Below are 8,401 nucleotides of genomic sequence, written 5' to 3' on the forward strand. Positions count from 1 at the left end.
TTACATGACGATGTGAGTCTTTGTCTCCCATTACATGACGATGTGAGTCTTTGTCTCCCATTACATGACGATGTGAGTCTTTGTCTCCCATTACATGACGATGTGAGTCTTTGTCTCCCATCACATGACGATGTGAGTCTTTGTCTCCTATTACATGACGATGTGAGTCTTTGTCTCATTACATGACGATGTGAGTCTTTGTCTCCCATTACATGACGATGTGAGTCTTTGTCTCCCATCACATAACTATGTGAGTCTTTGTCTCCCATCACATGACGATGTGAGTCTTTGTCTCCCATCACATAACTATGTGAGTCTTTGTCTCCTATTACATGACGATGTGAGTCTTTGTCTCCTATTACATGACGATGTGAGTCTTTGTCTCCTATTACATGACGATGTGAGTCTTTGTCTCATCACATGACGATGTGAGCATCTGCTTCAACCAGTTGCTCCATTGCCTCCACTTCACACGGTGCTCCTTCTTTGCTGGTGGATCAACGGACACCCTAAATGGAGTGTTAACCATGCTCGCATGCACTTGACCTTTGACACAGACACCTAAAGAAAGTACAATGTGTGAGTTGGCCTGAAACGGCTGTAGCCTTTGAGGTCTGTGTGAAACACAGTGGTGGTGGGGGCCCTCTGTTACATCATGTGCTGCCTCTGTCCCGGCCACAGCTGCTGGGGGGCTTCACGGTGACCGGTAGGGGATTAGGAGATCAGTGGAAATACCTGCACCCTAAACTGTAGAAGTGCTCCGACCACAATGGCCGCTCTATAAATCCGTCAAGCTCCTCGAGCACATGTCTCTCCAGAACTCCTCGATGGACCATCGATCTCTAATAGGCCGACACGTGAGTCCTCCATATCACAGGAGAGGCTCGGGAAAGTGAACACAATAAACGATGATCTCAGGAAATGAATAACCCAGACCATTGTTCGTCATCCTTCAATGTTCTCAACCGGTCTCATTGGTTATGCCGTGCAGAAAGGGACCATCTTAATTTAATTCCAGTTGGAGGCTCAACGTCAACGTGCATAACGTCGATTCATATGGAGATCTGTCTGCTGCTGTGTGAAGGACGGCTGCAGCGAGACTGGCTCAAGACAGCCATCTAGTGGACACATGTTGCCATGGTCACCGCGTGAAGGGTTACAATAAAATAATAAAAAGATTACTTTGGATGAAATGTCCACTGACCGGCTTTTTCTGGAGCGTTCAGCAGCCTCTCGAGGTCTTCCTCAGTGGACGGATGAGACCATCTGTGACCTGAGGAGTGGTTTCCAGTCTCACCGAACCAGCTCCCTCGAGGCAACGTGTTTGTCTTTAGGTAATAGCTTCTTCTTTCTTTTTTTGAAGGTTCAACATTTACAAAATACAACTGATTGAAGCACTCATATTTTCACATGAACAATGTCTGAGCTAACTAGCTGCTAGTGGAGGGAATATTGCTCTCCTCAGGACACAAGCACAACTCTATCTTTATGATTTATATATAGCCATAACATATAATATTAATAATAATGTATTACTCGAGCCATGCTTGTCCGTAGGGAGCAGGTCCTCCTCAGACCTGTGGGCCCTTGAGCTGTAGGAGGAGCTTCTTCAGGACACGAGTGGAAGCACATATGTGGTGTGGAGACATTCATCATGTGGTGTGGCCACATGATGAATGTCTCCACACGTTTGGTTACAGGAAAGCGGAGGCTCCGGGAACTCGTTCGTCTTCATTCATCGCCCTCAACCGCCTCGCACCTTTCCTCCCATAACTCATATCTGATATATATGTATTCTTATAACCGGCTGCATTGTTCTGCTCGTCCGCATCTAAACTCACTTAATCTGGCGAATAAAGATAAATGTCTCAATCTGTAATATTACTGTCACAGACCATCCATCACCGCGAGCCGGGAGGCGGGTCTCGTGTGAGTGTGAGACGAATGAAAAGGAGTCGCTCTAAAACAACAGAGATAATACATTTAATATTGTTTCTCTTTTTTGGGCGATGCGAGATACAATGTAAACATGTACAAGATACAAACAAAAACAAAAAGGAACAAGACTTGTCAAAAAGAAACGGTAGATAAGAAAATGCCCTGCGCTCAAAAGAGTGCACACGAGCAGGCTGTCTCAGTCAGAGGGGACAATGGACAGCACTTGTGTGTCCTTGTGTGTGTCCTCTTGCCCCTGTGTGTCCTTGTGTGTGTCCTCGTGCCCGTGTGTCCTTGTGTGTCCTCTTGCCCCTGTGTGTCCTTGTGTGTGTCCTCGTGCCCCTGTGTGTCCTTGTGTGTGTCCTTATGTGTGTCCTCGTGCCATTGTGTGTCCTTGTGTGTGTCCTCGTGTCCCTGTGTGTGTCCTTGTGCCCCTGTGTGTCCCTGTGTGTGTCCTCGTCACCCTGTGTGTCCTTGTGTGTGTCCTCGTGCCCCTGTGTGTCCCTGTGTGTGTCCTCGTGCCCCTGTGTGTCCCTGTGTGTCCTCGTCGCCCCGTGTGTCCTTGTGTGTGTCCTTGTGTCCCCGTGTGTGTCCTCGTCCCCCTGTGTGTGTCCTTGTGTGTGTGTCCTCGTCCCTGTGTGTGTCCTTGTGTCCCCGTCCCCCTGTGTGTCCCTGTGTGTGTCCCTGTGTGTGTCCTTGTGCCCGTGTGTGTCCTTGTGTGTGTCCTTGTGTCCCCGTGTGTGTCCGTCCCCCTGTGTGTCCCTGTGTGTCCCTGTGTGTGTCCTCGTCCCCCTGTGTGTCCCTGTGTGTGTGTCCCTGTGTGTGTCCTCGTCCCCCTGTGTGTCCCTGTGTGTGTGTCCCTGTGTGTGTCCTCGTCCCCTTGTGTGTGTGTCCCTGTGTGTGTCCTCGTCCCCCTGTGTGTCCTTGTGTGTGTCCTTGTGGGACAAAGACCGGGTGCCACGTAGACGCCTCTGCGTGCCTCGTTCCCCGACAGCCGTTTCCCCTGCAGCTCCCGCTGATCCTCAAACTAGTGACTGTGACAAAGTGTTCATCCTGTGAACTAATGCGCTGCTTTCACTCCCAGCCGGGCTCTGCAGCTCCACTCGGCTCTTTGTACTTTCCTTCACTCACACAACAACTTCACATCCATTAAAAAAGAACCTAGAAGATCATCTCCCTAAATACCTCCGCTCGCCCCCACACACACGTACTGAACCTCCCTCCTCCCTCTTCCCTCCTCCCTCCTCCCTCCTCCCCCACTTTTTGGATTTCTCTCCGTTTGGAATGAAAGCTCGTCTGGTTCTGTCAACTCCTGTTCCACTTTCACTACTTTCAACCACTTCTCTCAACAACAACAACCAACTGAGGAATAAGAAGACTTTCTTTTCTTTTTGTCTTATTCCTCAAAAAGCACAACAACCTTATGACACTTGGCTCACGCCCTCGGGGGGCTGCAGCACATCTGAAGAGAGAGAAGCCACGAGCAGACTTCGGATCAGTTTTAAAAGTTACTCCGTAACTTGCATCACATGAAATCATCGTTTCTGAGGATGGCGGTTTGGGGAGCTCATTAGGTTTAGGGTCTGTTGAAGTGGTCGGATAAAAATGGGCAGCCTGTTGGAAGCCTTTAAAGTTTTTAGAGTCTCTCAACTCTCCTCCTAACAACCCAGAGCCACTCTCACCTTGTCTCCTAGAATCCACTACCTGATCCATCTCGTGTCTCCCTGCATCCTGCACTCCCAAAATCCCCTCCTTGACCCCCACATTTTCTTCTCCCGAGTGCACCTGCAAGCAATTCCATCTACTTGTGCAAACACACACACACACACACACACACACACACACACACACACACACACACACACATCTAGACTCTCAATCTTTTTCAGTGGGAATAGACTGCTTGTCTGTGTCGAGGAAGGAAGGAAGAGCAGTGCCGCCAGGAGGAGGTGCAGCCAGGTGGAGGTGCAGCCAGGTGGAGGTGCAGCCAGGTGGAGGTACAGCCAGGAGGAGGTGCAGCCAGGAAGAGGTGCAGCCAGGTGGAGGTGGAGGTGCAGCCAGGTGGAGGTGCAGCCAGGTGGAGGTGCAGCCAGGAGGAGGTGCAGCCAGGTGGAGGTGGAGGTGCAGCCAGGTGGAGGTGCAGCCAGGAGGAGGTGCTGCCAGGAGGAGGTGCAGCCAGGTGGAGGTGCAGCCAGGAGGAGGTGCAGCCAGGAGGAGGTGACCACGGTGGGGCAGCAGCTCGGGGGTTTGGGTCTACAGAGTTTAAGGGGCTTCACGCTCAGCTTTCAGAGCTGGTTGAAGACGAACCACTTAAAGGAACAGTTTGACGATTCCCTTTAATGCAGAGAGCCAGACGAGAAGACTCTCATGTCTGAACACAACAAACACCAAACTAAGAGCCGGGACCCAGGTCAGCTTCACAAACAGACACGGGGCTGAACATGATGGACCCCCCAGCAGGTGAATGTGAAAAGAGCTTTCTGCACAGTGATGGTCAAACATCACAGTCTAACTAACTCTGAGAGAAAACAAATGGAGGTGGTTCTCCGACTGTTTAAAGGAACAAGAAGCGGCTTTTGAGAACAAATGGCCAGATTGAATGAAAAGGAAAAAGTATAGAAGTGAGGTTTTAGAACGGGGATGAAAGAAGCAGTGGTTGTGCTCTGAAAGGCCCCTGGTCCATGTGGACGGTTACAGAATAGTAACGTGTAACGGGTACTTTGTGCAGCCGTGACTTCAGGCTCCTAAACATCTTTTCACGTGTTCTAAAAGAGGGTTTGTGGACTGGAGCCTTATTGGCCTGTACATACAGTAAGTAGTTCACCCGTCACACATGGATAAGGCAAAGAGAACAATAAAGGCCTTTCTATTTATTTTTTTTGGCGTACATCCTGGAAGCTGATGGATTGATCCCAAAGGGCCTGAAGGGGCTCTCGTTTACTCCGTCCCCGGGTTCCAAATGTCACCTTTCGCCGCGGTGATTGGTGAGGAGAACGTGTGACCCGGTTCCACGGAGGTGGGTAAATGTCCAGAGGCATCGCGTAGGTGCAGAGAGGACACACTCCAGAAAGCAAACCAAATAAAGGAGAAGAAAACAACAACAACAACAACAACAAGAAGACAACAAAAAAAAGAAAGAAGGAAACTATCAAAATTCCATTCAGGCACGAACGTGACAGCTCAGAGCAGGGCCGCTGAGGCTCCTGATGATGGGCCCTTGACTCTCCGTCTGTGAAGAAAGACCCCGATGGCTGTAGTGTCAGTACAGAAGGGGTTCTGCCACGCCATTCACAAATCACGTGTCCTACCGCCCGGAAGAGCCGAGACTCTCACGCTATAGTTCTAAAAGTCGGAATGCCGGGAGGCGGCGAGACGCCACGCGCGGCGTTGGTCCAACGGGGCCTTTTCACCTGGGCTCGCTCAGATCCAGCTCACGCTTGATGGGGAAAGCTCACCATCAAGCGACTGGCGGTTTGACTGGGAAGATCTTCTCCTGTTGAAGCATGATGCGTTTCTCATCTATTGCACATTTCCTTGCGGTTACATTTCAGAATTTGGGGTAAAAAAAATAAAGAATGAGAGAAGAAAAAGTCCAAAAGAAAAAGGTGAAAGCATGATTAAAGATAGACGCTGCACAGCTGAATGTAAGCCTCTCACAGAACAATGCCCGTACATGTCAGTAACATTCTGATCAATCAAAAAGAAGCAATATGCAATAATATGTGCTGGAGCCAAAAGTACAAAGTGATGGAACACATTTACATAATGCCTTCGTCTGGATGGGAGGGTGCCTTGTTTACAATCATAATCGTAGATACAAAAATCTCACATATTCTTCTAAATTATTATAATTTAGAGGTTGCTTTTTTTGCATACTAATGTACCAATTTTTGTAACAATGAAAATATGTACAATGCTTTGCAATTATATTTTAAGTGGGGGAATAAGGTTATTGGTAAACCTTGATAAAATATAAAACTATTCTTAATAAATATATATATAAAATCCGGCATTATGTAAAGCACAATAAAGATGAAGGAAGTGCCTGGGATTTGCTAAAGTTGCAGCACACAGCATGGAGGAAAAATTAGAAGAACCTTTTATTTTTTTTTACACTAAAAAAGTATTATTATTATTAGTTGCCAATATAAAAAATATCTTAGCTGCACTGAGATAAAAAAAAATAAACCAGTTGTTGGTCACTGACCAGCAGTGCGTTTCTTCTGACACTGGTCAGCCTCGAGGATGGGATACAAACCCTGATGTAGTACCTCGGATCTCCCACTAGAGGTCTCTACAAACCTCGTTATGGCCACTGTCATGGACAGAGCTCCACCTCTCATTTGAGGTGATGGACAAAAAGAATAGAGAGAAATTAAATAATTACAAAAAACGTATTCAATAAATAAAATGCTGTATTATTGACTGCATCTTTACATTAATGCACCATAAATCAGGTTTAAAGTGCACTAACTCACAAAACAGAACCACTTCGGTCCTCGTTATTGTCCCCGTGTGATCACAGAGCAAACAAACATATGCTGAGCAGGTATTGTACTTTGTTGAATACTGTGATACTGTCCAGCAGAAACATAATGCAACGTCAGCGTTCCAACTCGCACAGAGAGCTCACACCACTCATTAGAAAATGTATTTCAGCAGTCTTGAACATCAGCCATTTGAATTTTGAAAGTTTTGATTTTTAGCTCAGAATGTCAAATTCTCACTTCTGCATTTGCGGATGATTATTTTTAACTTTTAAATGATTGATGAGACTTATTAATATATTAGGATGTATGATATACCCAACTATAATTTGGGTAGCTGTGTCTACGGTGTATGAACGTAACATGTAAAGTGTCTTTGTCTTTGAGTACCTTAAAAATCGCTATATAAATTAAATGGATTATTATTATTATTATTAATTTGGAAGATGTGAAAAAATACACTATGCTATGTAGTGTTCTTCATTATGTTCTGTCAACACCCATAATGCACAGCGATATCTAATATTACAATGTACTTGTTTACTTCTGGTTTCACAGATCTGTAATTTTGAGACAATGAATCAAGTGCTTCCAGGTACAGATTTCTTTCAGTTCATAAAACTCCTTTAGGCATTTTGTTGAATACACTGTATTACTTGTACATAAATAAATAGTTAAATGAAATGACATTTCTCTTTGGTTTGATCACATTTTGGGATAAATTCTAAGCAAATATGTCCAGGGGATTCAATTATTTCACCACATTTCCAGTACTGAAAACAACAATATATACAAAATCACTGCAGTAAACCTAAACCTTTGTAATTGTTTTTCATATTTTGAGGTTATTAGCTAACCAGATATGAGATGGTTGTGTTCTACAGATCAACCTCCGAGTTTACTAAACTAAAAGATCTGACTGTCATGTTCAAGTTTCACAGGTTGTTTTTGCTTCTTTTTTTTTGTACACATTTGTTAATCCAGATAGTTATATCTGGGATTGAAAGCATTAATATCTACAAATGTTTCTTGTGCTTGGGGATCTAAGATAAAACGATGCTGATTAATGAAAGCTGAGAACCTCCTGTGTATTTGTCAGATAGTGCGTGACACGAGGCAGGAGCTTTAACTTTTCCAATTCCAGGCTGTTGGTGGAAAACAGATGTCACAAGAAAGCAGAAATAATTCTCTAAGACTTGCATCAAACACAAGACATAACACGAACAATGAAACAAAATTAAAATATAAACATAACACAATTCGAATGATGTTCTCGTTTGCTTGATGACTTAATGACTTAATGGCTTAAAACGAATAAATTCTCACTTAAATCACTTCTTCTTAAATTTGTGTTGGACCAATCACAGCCCTCGGGAATCGAAACATTGCACTTTGTTTGCACTCAAAAGCGTAGCTTTTAATATGCTATGGGAAACACTCCTGGTGGTAATCATAGAACTATGGCACTCTAAAAGATTTGGTTGATTCAACGTTTTGCCATCCACCATTAAGACCTCCGTTCAGGTGACCAAATACAAAAGGCACTTATCGGCCATCAGCGCCAGTGATGGGCGTGAATGAGCGTAACATCTGAACCACATGATGCAAACCTCTTTAAGAGGTTATCGCTCCCATTCACACCACGTTCTATCTCAAAGATACGGATACAGTCCTCTTCAAATTCCCTCACTCGCGGACGACCAGTCCCACATTCCTGACTCTCGTTCCCAGCCAAAGTATTTGAAATCGTTACACTCCTCCTTGTGTTCATTTTTAGTAAACCAGCACTAAAAAGTGTCCTTCCTAGTCAGATTAAAATATCTGTCCTTTTGACACGCGGTCATAAATGTACATTTTCAAGGACATATTGCTTACATGAGAGTGCGGGTAACATTCTTAAGGAGTGATGCCACCAACGTCCTTGAAGACATCAAAAGGGGATGGTGGGAGGGGAGGGGGGGGGGGGGGGGGGGTTGGTT

The sequence above is a fragment of the Cyclopterus lumpus genome, chromosome 1 (genome assembly GCF_009769545.1).
Source record: "Cyclopterus lumpus isolate fCycLum1 chromosome 1, fCycLum1.pri, whole genome shotgun sequence".
NCBI lineage: Eukaryota > Metazoa > Chordata > Actinopteri > Perciformes > Cyclopteridae > Cyclopterus > Cyclopterus lumpus.